Source organism: Phacochoerus africanus, chromosome 11 (genome assembly GCF_016906955.1).
Source record: "Phacochoerus africanus isolate WHEZ1 chromosome 11, ROS_Pafr_v1, whole genome shotgun sequence".
Classification (NCBI taxonomy): domain Eukaryota; kingdom Metazoa; phylum Chordata; class Mammalia; order Artiodactyla; family Suidae; genus Phacochoerus; species Phacochoerus africanus.
Window position 1 is genome coordinate 70,484,388 of NC_062554.1, and position 13,200 is coordinate 70,497,587.

The 13,200-nt window shown below is 36.4% G+C and overlaps 1 protein-coding gene across 2 annotated transcripts in view; it reads left to right on the top strand.

Moving 5' to 3' along the window:
• Positions 1–13,200, top strand: part of CDK14 (cyclin dependent kinase 14) — a 619,947-nt gene that overhangs the window by 464,103 nt on the left and 142,644 nt on the right. The window lies entirely within an intron of this gene.

The window sequence follows — 13,200 nt, forward strand, 5'->3', positions numbered from 1 at the left end:
AGAGATACCGTGTTATTGTGGCTAAGAGCATAGAGTCCACATCTGGACTAACTGGGTTCAAATCCCAGCTCCGCCACTTATGAGCTGTGTGCAGTGCACAAGGTGCCCAGTGTCTTGGTACCTCAGTTTCTCTATGTTTAAAATGGGGCTACCCCCACCCATAGTGCTGTTATGAGGACTAAAGCAAGTTCATGATTGCAGACCACATAGGACACAGAGGATGTTTGCTAAATATTAAATAGGAGGCTTGGGTAAATCAGCTCTTTGGTAACAGAATGGTAGACTGAGGGCAGAGTCCTGATTCAGTCTCTGCCACTAGCCTGTATCATGGCCTCAAGCAACTAGACTTTTCTAACCTCTGTTTACTTATTTGTAGAATGAAGTGCTTAGACTACCTGATTGTACCTGATTGCTCACATTTCCCCTCCAAGGTGCTGAGTGCCCTCTTCTTGATCTCTTTCACTCTTTGGAGAGTTTGGGTAGAAGGATGGGTGGGGATGCATGGAGAGTAAAACACAAAATATTTCTTCTCCTTTCTTTCTTTTCTGGGAGCTGTGAAGATTTGTTCTCGTTTGTGAGTAGTATACTTCAGATTAATAAATCCCTAACTGATTAAACTTTAATTGAAGAGAGAAGTATTGCATGACTTCAGAAGTGTTGCATAGTTGAGAAAGGTGGGGTTAGTTTGAAGACCTCAGCTGGGAATATGAACTCACAAGCCCACATTTATATGTCTCTAAGAAAAATCAAGTGCCAAAGGAAGTCAGGATGTTTAATGCACAGAGCAGGCATTTGTTTCCAGAAGGTGCTCAGAGACTACCCGTTTAAAATGCACTGGTAACTGAAGGATAATTTGCTGCAGCCAGGGCAGGGCAGGATGCTGTAGTTTCCTGTTCTCAGGACTGTGGTTGGCTACTCAGAATTTTAAGGAAGGCCCTCCAGGTGACAGCACAGGGCAGTGCCATTCTGTTCTGCCATGTAATATGTCACATCAGAGCCTCTCACTGGTAATGCTGGAGCTGTGTCAAATCACAGTCATTATATATTTGGGGATGGCAAGTGTTTTAAAGCTGTGAATTGCAGTTATACAGACATACATATGATTTCTAAAATGCCTGCTTCCATCACCATGGGTTTCTTTTCTTTTCTTTTCTTTTTTTTTTTTTTTGAGATTAGATATCCAAAATCTCCATATTTTAGAACAAGTCTGGCCCTCTATTTGGGATTAAATTTTTGTCTCCTGTGCATGGATTCTGCTTTACTCCTAGTCAGAGGACTGTAGATGGGTTAAATCCAGCTTTTCTATGTCTTGGTCAGCATATCTGCTGAAATGTTCGCTGCTGGCTTGGTTTTCCTAATAACCATAAGAAACAGCAAATACACCTTTGCAGTATTGTTTGTAATAATCACAAAGTGGAAATGATTCAAGGGTCCATTGATAGATGAGTGGATAAACAACTGAATACTGTTCATCCTTTAAAAGAAAGGAAATTCTGGCACATGTTGCAACATGGATGAACCTTAAAGACATGTCGAATATTGTATGATTCGACTCAACATGGGGTACCTTGAGTTGCCAAACTCATGAGATAGAAATCAGCATGGCGGTTAAAGTCAGTCAAGCTCCCTCATTTAATTGGATAAATATCATTTGTATCTATATCTTTAGCCTATAAATAATAACATAAATTCAAATCATATATATTATTTCCCCTGAAAAGTAAAGGAAAATATTATGGATCTCAAAAAAATGTCAAGTTTGCATAAAAATTCTTCTGAATATTTATAAATATATTTGATGGTCCCTTAGAACAGGGTCCCATGATTTACTGTAGGCTATGGATGACCTTGTATGTTTTGTGTACTGCTGTGTCCATTGCACCTGGCAAACAGTACCTACAGAAGAAGTATTTGTAGAATGTGTCTTCTAACCCATGTCTTCTAACCTAAGCATTCAAGGCTAGTCTCTGTTACATAAACAAGTAGTTAAAGTGATTGTTTGAAGCATCACCAGAGCAAGTTCATGACTGTTTATTCTCATCGTCATAAAAGATTAGACTCATGCTCCACTGGAGAATCTTGAGAAAGCCTTCAGGTTCAACACCTTCTGCAGATGACAGCATGGCCACAGATTTTGCTTTAATCATTTATTATTTTCTTACAAGCTCAGGAGAAAGGAGTAAATGCACATGTTAAAGCGCAAAATAATCCTAAAGAATTTAAATTGAGAGTAGTTGAATATGTGGTTTAGAGCTACTCATTATAAGGTACATCTAAACATCTCCCCTGGCTTTTTTGATATACTCATCTTAATATTGACTTATAATCATTATTCCACAACATTATTTAAAAATTGGATGATATTAATTCCATTTGCAAAAGACATGCTAGAGACTGTTGATCTTGTCAGCAAGATCTTGCCACGCCTCCTTTCCATGTCCCCTCTCAAAAAAAAATCAAAGAAAGAAAACTATTCTTACAAATCCTGGTTTAGCCATGCAGGTCCTTTGAATGTACTTGTGGTTTTTAATTGGTTGGTTGATTTGACTATTTACTCATATGTTTTCCTGTTACTGACATTAAACAGCATGGAGTTTCCTGCTGGTGGAGTACATTAAGGATCTGGCATTGACATTGCTGTGGCTCAGGTTACTACTGTGGTGTGGGTTTGATCCAGGAACTTCCACATGCCGAGAGTGTGGCAAAAAAAAACAAGCAAAACCAGAAAACCCCACAGCAGTTATCTTGTAAGATCCAAAAAAACATTGGTGTAAAGGGGATAAGGAGAATAAAAATTAAAATTACTCTCCTGGAGTCTACAATCCATGTGTACAACCAAATGAGTAAATTCCAATTTAGGTTTCTCTGCTTTCATACTGCCTTGGGCCACTTCAGGTTTAGCTCTTTTAAGTGGTGAGACATTAGAATATAGAGCGTTATTCTCCAGTCGTTTTCGTGTGGAATTGCAAGGAATCACGTACAGAAGCAGCATGGCAGTAAGCGAACCCTTTCCAGCCTTCTGTCCCCACCCCCATCATGTTGTAAAGCAAATGATTTCTTCTCCCCCAGCTCCCCTCCCAGGCCACCCGCTGTGTGTGATCACCCTGTGCAGTGTCCCTGCAATAAGAGAAGGTGAAAACCAGCCTGCAGGTTTAAATTAATTGCACTCTCAGTTATGCTGTGAGTTAGCCAGTGCTTTAAAACATGGCATTCTAAACTTCTAGTTTAAACATGATTGGAAAGAGAAAGCTGACATTAAAGTAGTGACAGAATAAACCTAACTGAAGGAGAACAGTATAAAGCACTCCTAATCAAATACTTGAATAGTACGTTAAAATTATTTCGTGGGCATTTGACTATTTTATTAAATATACCTGTTCCTGATTTGGGGCACTAATTTAAGCACTTTTTTGTTTTCAGAACTTACATAGTGAATTAGATTGCTTCCATTCTAATGGAAGGTTACATTTACTCGTGGTGGAAATAGTTTTTAAAACAATTTAAAAAATCTAATTCAAAACGATATGCATGCTCATTGCAGAAAATGTTAGAAATGGCTCCATTTGAAATTGTGTACTTTGACAGTTAAGATCTGAAAGATGTTGGGTACAAGAGATCAGGTCCTGTGTGTTACCAGAGTTAGCTTCAGATATTTGAGTTGGTCCTGCCTTCATTTGGGAGGGAAAAAGAAACAGATGTAGTTAGTGACTTTGCCTCTGGGCTCCCAGCAGACTGTGTCCATATCCACATGGTTGCACTTTCACCCTGTGTGGGTAATTATTTACATTTCTGTGCTGCTGAACCAACGGTACAGGACTTACGCATTCTGCATGCCCCCTGCCCGGTGTAGTGCCCAACGTACAGGCAGGTACCTGCCCAAAAGATGACCTTTGCTGAAAGAATTGAGAGATTCTGTGAGTAGTGATGAAAGGTAAACAGAGGAAGATTTCGGCTTCTGTATTTTTTTCTACTATCCTATGGCATATTGCACTAGAGATTTTGACTCTTTTATGCACAGCTAAATCTGACATATTGTATTTCTGGGAAAAAAATTTCTATTAGCATATTCTGTCAGGCTCTAAATAGAGGCAAGTCTTAGAACTCATATTTATGTGCATTGATTAATTGCTAAGAATAATAATTTACTTGTAAATCAAGATTGTATTAATTTTATCTATAATGGGATTCTTGTTCCTTCCCGAAATCGTAGCAAATTATTAAAATTGCTTTGTGGGGACTACACAGTTAAGCAGATCAAATTTGTTTTACAAGGACATTTGATGTAATTAATTTTTAAAATATATCTTGCTTTTTAAATACCAGACTTTATTTAGATAATAGTTTTTAAACCTCTGTTAAAAAAAAAAAAAAACCTGTTCTTCCCATTTCTCTTTTCTTTGTCAGTTAATCCTCAAACCTAGAATGTGCTTTTAAATTTCTGTTTTACACCAACTGGCAGAATTATCTTGGGTCTTCTGTAATGCAGTCTAGTAGAGAATAAACTCACATGTTGGACATTCTTTTGAAGCAAATAAATACGTAATTGTTGGTGAACACTTTTGCCTATAGCTTTACAACAATGGATATTTGTAACCAGGTCTGCTTTTTAGCTAAACAAGCACATCATTGTAGTGTAATGGCTAGTTTTCTGTAATGATTGGTCAGTGCCTGTGCCTTGCAGAGTATTAAATATTTTGACAGTTACTTCTGTTTGAATGGTGACTTTGAAACTCTATGAGAACTTTAAATGCCTTCTGAATTATCACAGAATTAATACATTAATTATTACATTAATAATAATTACCCTGCATATTAATTAATACATTAATTAATATACAGGGTAATATTTGAGTTAATTTTGAAATTCCAAATCTTTGAAACTCGGGAAATTGGAAATCATTAAGTGCTCTATGAGTCATCCTAACGCTTACCTTTCTCTCACAATCCCATGTCCAGTTCATCATCAAATCCTACTTGTTCTACCTTGAGAATATTTTCCAACTGTCCTCTCTCACTCATTCCCTCTGTTACAATAGCCCAAATCATATTATCTCTCTCCTGGACTGTTGTGATCATCTTTTATTGGTCTTCCTTCTTCCATCCTTATCTCTGGCAGTGCTTTCTCCAAACAGAAGCCTTTAAAAAGTGAGCCTTAAAAAAAAAGTCTAGGAGTTCCCATTGTGGCTCAGCAGGTTAAGGATCTGACATTGTCTCTGTGAGGATGCAGGTTCAATCCCTGGCCTCACTCAGGGGGTTAAGGATCCAGCATTGTCTTGAGCTGTGGTGCAGGTCACAGATGTGGCTTGGATCCCATGTTTCTGTGGCTGTGGTGTAGACCTGCAGCTGTAGCTCTCATTCAACTCCTAGCCCAGGAACTTCCTTATGCTGCAGGTGTGACTGGAAAAAGGGGAAAAAAAAGTCTAAATTATAACTTAAAGGGCACAAAGTCTTTGTGAGCCAGTCTTCTGCCCATTTTTCCTGGGCTGTCTGTCTGCTCCAGCTCCCCATCCTCCAGGTTCACTTCAGGCTTGCACACCCACTACTGGAATATAAGTTCTCTGTTTGGTTCTCTGTTATATCTTCAGCTCCAAGAAATTATGTCCTGGCACACAGTATTTGCTCAATAAATACTAGTTGAATGAATAGATCATTGTATAGATTTCTACCCAGTTGTTTTGGATAAATTCTGTGTTTAGAGATAGGACAGTGATTGTGTTCCTAAGTTTACTTTTCTTTTCTTTTTTCTTTTCTTTTCTTTTTAGGGCTGTACCTGTGGCATATGTAAGTTCCCAGGCTAGTGATCAAATCGAAGCTGTAGCTGCCAGCCTGTGCCACAGCCACAGCAATGCAGGATCTGAGCCACATCTGTGACCTACACTACAGCTTGCAACAATGCTGAATCCTTAACCCACTGGGTGAGGCCAGGGATCAAACCTGTATCCTCACAGATACTAGTCAGGTTCTTAACTTGCTGAGCCACAATGGAAACTCCTCTTTTTGTTATTTTTATCTAAAGGTATTCTTATACATGAAACATACCATAACAAAAGCAATATAAATCATTTTGGTTCTCTTCTTTAAAAGCCTGCGATTAAAAGTAGACAACACTCGGAGTTCCTTCTGTGGTGCAGTGCGTTAAGAATCTGACTGCAGTGGCTTGGGTCACTGTGGAGACATGGGTTCAATCCCTGGTCCAGGAATTCCCATGTGCTACAGTTATAGCCATAAAAAAAAAAAAAAAAAAAAAAAGCAGACAGCACTAACAAAAGCCACCAACTACTGTTAAGCAGAATTAAGCCTATTAAGTATTAAATTATAAAAAAAATAAATCAGTAAAAAAAGGAAACCACTTAATTTTACTGGAGGGTGTATCCCCACATCCTTTCTAAATGGAAAGACACAAAATACTGCTAAGTACAAAGATTTTACATCAGCATTTTCAGATAAATATACATTCGAATTAAACTCCAACCTCATAACCAGTGGGAACTTCATTTATTGTGTTGGTTAACTGTTTTGTTAGAAACTCACCTTCCTTCATCACCTAACCCAAAGTGACCCTCTCACACTGCTCACTCTCTGTCTCATCTCTTTGTTTTACTTTTCTTGAACCCTGCCTTTCCCCTCAACGCTATTGACTTATCACTAACAGAAAGCATTGTGTAAGTCTAAGGTGTACCACACAGTGACTTTATGTGTATATATTACAAAGTGGTCACCCCGATGTTTAGTTAATACAGCCATTACTTCACATAGGTTCAATTTTCTCTTGTAGTGAGAACTTTCATAGTCTGCTGTCTTGGCACCTTTCAAATGTGCCATGCAGGCTTGTTAGCTGTAGTCACCATGCTCAACATTACACCCCCAGAACTTGTTCATCTATAACTGGAAGTTTGTACCCTTTGGCCTACTTTCACCTATTTTCCCACCTCCACCTGTACACCCTACCCCTGGTGGCCCCGCTTCTGGTGCCTGTTCTCTTTTTCTATGAATTTGGGTATTTTTTAGATTCCACATATAAGAAAAATCATACAGGATTTGTCTTTCTCTGTCCAACTTACTTCACTTAGCATAATGCCCTCAAGTTCCATCTATGTTGTCTCAAATGGCAAAATTTTCTTCTTTGAAAATGGCTTTTTTTAAATGTCTGAATAACATTCCAGTGTAGACATACACAACATTTTCTTTGTCCATTCATCCATCAGTGGACACTTGTTTCCATATCTTGACTATTAATACTTATTAATAAATATTGGTTATAATAAATAATAAATTATTGTAATTAATAAATGTAATTAATGATGCAATAGTATATTATATAATTATATAATATAATTGATGATTATAATTATTAATAATGCTGCAGTGAATGCAGAGGTGCAGAAATCACTTTCATTTCTCTCAGATATAAACCCAGAAGTAGAATTTCTGGATCATGTAGTAGTTCTATTTTTAATTTTTTTGAGAAACTTCTATACTCTTTTCCATAGTGGCTGCACTAATTTAAATTCCCATCAGTAGTGCCCAAGGGTTCCTTTTCCTCCACCTTTTCACAAGCACTTGTTCTCATGTCTTTTCATTAATAGCCATTCTAACGGGTGTGCAGTGATATCTCATCGCCAATTCGATTAGCATTTCCCTGATGATTAGTGAGGTCAAGCACCTTTTCATATACTTGCCATCCGAATGTCTTACTTGGAAAAATGTGTATTCAGGTCCTTTGCCTGTTTTTATTTGGTTTATTTGTTCTTCTGCTAATGAGTTTAGATGAGTCTCTTTTATATTTTAGATATTAGCCATTCTTCAGATATATGGTTTGCACATATTTTCTCCCATTCTGTACCTTTCCCTTTCATTTTGCTGATTGTTTCTTTTGCTGTGTAGAAGCTTTTTAGATCTATATAGTCACACTTATTTATTTTTGCTTTTGTCACCTGTATTTTAGGTGTTGTATCCATAAAATCATTACAAAGACTAATGTCAAAAACTTCTTGTTTTCTTCTGTGGTTTCAGAACTTACATTTCAGTCTTTAATCCTTTTCCAGTTTTTGTGAGTGGAATAAAATAGAGGTTCATTTTCATTCTTTTGAATTTTTTCTGAGCACCATTAATTAGACTATCTTTCCCCCACTGAATATTTTGGCTCCCTTGTCTAATACTAGTTGACCATATATGCGTAAGTTTATTTCTAGGCTCTCAAATCTGTTTCATTAGTCTATGTGTTTGTTTTTATGCCAGGTACTGTTTCTGTTATTATAGCTTTGTAATGTAGTTTGAAATCAGGAAGTATAATAACTTCAACATTGTTCTTCTTTTCCAGTGTTGACTTGGATATTTAGGGCCTTTTGTGGTTCCATATGAATTTTATGATTGCTTTTTTCTATTTCTGTAAAAAAAAAAAAAAACCCTTGGAATCTTGATACAGATTGCATTAAATCTATAGATGACTTTGAGTAAATATGAACATTTTACCAATACATTGATTCTTCCAGTCATGCACATGGAATGTCTTTCTTTTTTTCTTTTTTTTTTTTTTTGTCTTTTTAGGGCCACACACGTGGCATATGGAGGTTCCTAGGCTAGGGGTCTAATAGGAGCTATAGCTGCTGGCCTACACCAGAGCCACAGCAACGCAGGATCCAAGCCGAATCTGTGACCTACACCATAGCTCACAGCAACACCAGATCCTTAACCCACTGAGCAAAGCCAGGGATCGAACCCACAACCTCATGGTTCCTAGTCGGATTTGTTAACCACTGAGCCACAACAGGAACTCCGTGGAATATCTTTCCATTTATTTGTGTCTTATTCATTTTCTTTAATCAATGTCTTACAGTGTTTAGTGTACAGCTCTTTTACCTATTTGATTAAATTTATTACTAGGTATTTTATTGTTTTTGATTCTACCATAAGCAGGATTATTTTCTTTCTTTTTCAGAGAGGTCATTTTTAGTTTATAGAAATGCAACTGATTTTTGTATATTGAATTTTTGCAACTTGAGTGAATTTGTTTATCTAATAATTTTCTCGGTGGCATCTTTAAGATACTCTGCATATAAAATATCATCTGCAAACAGCAACATTTTACTACCTCATTGCCAATTCAGATGCCTTCTTTTTTTTCATCTGTCAGTGGACATTTAGGTTATTTCCATGTCTTGGCTATTGTGAATAGTGCTACAAGTAACATACAGGTGCATGTGTCTTTTTCAAGGAAATTTTTCCTGGATATGCCCAAGAGTGGGATTGCTGTGTCGCATGGTATTTCTATGTATAGTTTTCTAAGGTACCTTGGTACTGTTTTCCATAGTGGTTGTACAAATTGACATTCCCACCAACCGTGCAGGGGGGTTCCCTTTTCTCCACACCCATGCCAGCAGTTGTTATTTGTGATCTTATTAATGATGGCCATTCTGACTGGAGTGAGGTGATACCTCATAGTAGTTTTGATTTGCATTTCTCTAATAATCAGGGATGTTGAGCATTGTTTCATGTGCTTGTTGTCTGTCTGCATATCTTCTTTGGAGAAATGTCTATTCAGGTCTTTTGCCCATTTTTCCATTGGGTTGTTGGCTTTTTTGCTGTTGAGTTGTATAAGTTGTTTGTATAATTTAGTGATTAAGCCCTTGTCACTTGCATCATTTGAAATTATTTCTCCCATTCTGTAAGTTGTCTTTTTGCTTTTTTTATGGTTTCCTTTGATGTGCAAAAGCTTGTCAGTTTGGTTAGGTCCCACTGGTTTATTTTTGTTTTTATTTCTATTGCTTTGGGAGACTGACCTGAGAAAACAGTTGTACAGTTGATATCAGAGAATGTTTTGCCTATGTTTTCTTCTAGGAATTTGATGGTGTCTTGTCTTATGTTTAACTCTTTAAGCCATTTTGAGTTTATTTTCGTGCATGGTGTGAGGGTGTGTTCCAGTTTCATTGATTTACATGCAGCTGTCCAGGTTTCCCAGCAATACTTGCTGAAAAGACTGTCTCTTTCCCATTTTATGTTCTTGTCTCCTTTGTCAAAGATTAGTTGACCATAGGTGTCTGGGTTTATTTTTGGGTTCTCCATTCTGTTCCATTGGTTTTTCTGTCTGTTTGGTACCAGTACCATACTGTCTTGATTACTGTGGCTTTGTAATATTACCATAAGTCTGAGAGAGTTATGCCTCCTGCTATGTTTTTGTTCCTCAGGATTGCTTTGGCAATTCTGGGTCTTTGGTGGTTCCATATAAATTTTTGGATTGGTGGCTGTAGTTCTGTGAAAAATATCATGGATAATTTGATAGAGATTGCATTGAATCTGTAGATTGCTTTGGGTAGTATGGCCACTTTTATAATATTAATTTTTCCAACCCAGGAGCATGGAATATCTTTCCATTTCTTTGCATCCTCTTTAATTGCCTTGATGAATGTTTTATAGTTCTTAGTAGATATGTTTTTCACCTCCTTGGTCAGGTTTATTCCCAGGTATTTGATTTTTTGGGGTGTAATTTCAAAAGGTATTATTTTGGTATTCCTTTTCTAATATTTCATTGTTAGTATACAGAAATGCGACTGATTTCTGAATGTTAATATTATATCCTGCTACTTTGCTGAATTTGTTGATCAGTTTGAATAGTTTTGAGGTTGATTCCTTAGGGTTTTCTATATATAGTATCATGTCATCTGCATACAGTGACAATTTTACCTCTTCTCTTCCAATTTGTTTTTTGTTGTTGTTGTTTTGGTTTTGTTTTTGTTTGGTTTTTTTGTGTGTGTCTTTTGTCTTTTTAGGGCTGCACCCGTGACATATGGAGATTCCCAGGCTTGGGGTCTTATGAGAGCTACAGCTGCTGGCCTACACCACAGCTACAGCAGTGCCAGATCCGAGCTGCATCTGTGACCTACACCACAGTTCTTGGCAACACCAGCTTTAACCCACTGAGTGAGGTCAGGGATCAAACCTGCAACCTCATGGTTCCTATTTGGATTCATTTCTGCTGTGTCACAATGGGAACTCCTCCTTGTCAATTTGGATACCTTTTATTTCTTTTGTTTGTCTGATTGCTGTGGCTAGGACTTCCAATACTATGTTGAATAAAAGTGGTGAGAGTGGGCGTCTTTGTCTCATTCCAGATTTTAGTGGGAAAGCTTTCAGCTGTTCTCCATCGAGTATTATATTTGCTGTGGATTTGTCGTAAATGGCTTTGGTTATGTTAAGGTATGTTCCCTCTGTAGCCACTTTGGTAAGATTTTTTAGAATGAATGGATGTTGGACTTTGTCAAATGCTTTTTCTGCATCTCTTGAGATGATCATGTGGTTTTTGACTTTTTTTTTTGTGAATGTGGTATATGATGTTGATTGATTTGCATATGTCGAACCATCCTTGTGAACCTGGGATGAATCCCACTTGGTCGTGGTGTATGATGTTTTTTATATGTTGTTGGATTCAGTTGGCTAAAATTTTGTTGAGAATTTTTGCATCTATATTCATCAAAAATATTGGCCTATAGTTTTCATTTTTGGTGGTATCTTTATCTGGTTTTAGAGTTAGGGTGATGGTGGCATCATAGAATTGTCTTTGGGAGTGTTCCTTCTTCGTCAACCTTTTGGAAAAGTTTAAGGAAGATGGATATAAGTTCCTCTTTGTATGTTTGGTAGAATTCGCCTGCGAAGCCAATTGGTCCTGGACTTTTATTTGTAGGGAGTGTTTTTATTATATATTCAATTACATTTCTAGTGATTAGTCTGTTCAGTTGATCTGTTTCTTCTTGATTCAGTTTTGGCAGGCTGTACATCTCTAGAAAGTTGTCCATTTCTTCTAGGTTGTCAAATTTGTTGGCATACAATTGTTCATAGTATTCTCTTATGGTTGTTTTTTTTTTAATTTCTGCAGTATCCATTGTGATTTCTCCTTTTTTATTTCTTATTTTGTTTACTTGGTTTCTTTCCTCTCTTCTTCTTGGGGAGTCTGGCCAGAGGTTTGTCAATTTTGTTTGCCTTTTCAAAGAATCAGCTCTTGGCTTTATTGATTTTTTTCTATTATTTTTTGAATCTCTACTTTGTTGATTTCCTCTCTGATCTTTATGATATCCTTCCTTCTGCTGACTTTAGGTTTTGTTTGTTCTTACTTTTCTAATTCATTTAGGTGGTGGATTAAGTTGTCAATTTGAGATTTTTCTTTTTTGAGGAAGGCCTCTATTGCTGTGAATTTCCCTCTGAGCACTGCTTTTGCGGCATCCCATAGATTTTGAGTGGTTGTGTCTTCATTCTCATTTGTCTTTAGGTATTTTTTAATTTTCTTCTTGATTTTCTCATTTACCCATTGGTTTTTTTACTAGCATGTTGTTTAGTCTCCATGTAATTTTTTCTGTGAATTGATGTTGAATTTTGTCCAGTGTTTTTTCTTCATCTGTTGAGATGATCATGTGGTTTTTATCTTTCATTTATTAATATGATATATTAGACTTATTGATTTGTGTAAGTTGAATGATTATTGCATCCCAGGACTGCATAGCATAAAAGAGACATTATTTTTTTTTTCACTAATGGGAAAATGAAAAGTAATCTGTGGGCCTCTGTTAAGCTGTAAAATGTACATACCATTTGCCAAGCAGTTGTATTGTGAGGACTTTATTTGACAAAAAAAAAAAATTATCAGTGTATATGGATTTGCAAGGATTACTTATTGAAGCATTGTTTTTAAGGAAAATGGGACTGGAAAAGATTGTCATCAATTGGAGAATGGTCAAATAATGTATTTATTTCTATCCTGTGAAATATTACATGGGTTTAAAATGATTGTTACATATATTTTTTAACTTGAAGAACTATTCAATGTATATTTTAAATGCCTAATAATTTGAGAATATTTATTGTACAATTCATTTAAAATTAAAATAGAATATGTATTTATATATATGGATGTTTTTATTTATAAACATAAAGAAATATGTAGAAAGGAACATACCAAGTCATTAACAGTTGCCATGTCCTCAGGAGTGAAAATGGGGAGCAGAAACATAATTCTGTGCTAACTTATTGTTTAGCTTGGTAAAACAAACATGTTTTTGTTTTTTAAATATACCAAAAATTATTCAATGGTAAATATCAGTATACACTATAGGACTTCGATTGGTTTAGTTTTGAGTATGTTTAAATACCATAGAATGTAAGAAAGGAGAGCTGATGTTACCTTGTTTGGTCAGTGACATCTTTATAGAGAAA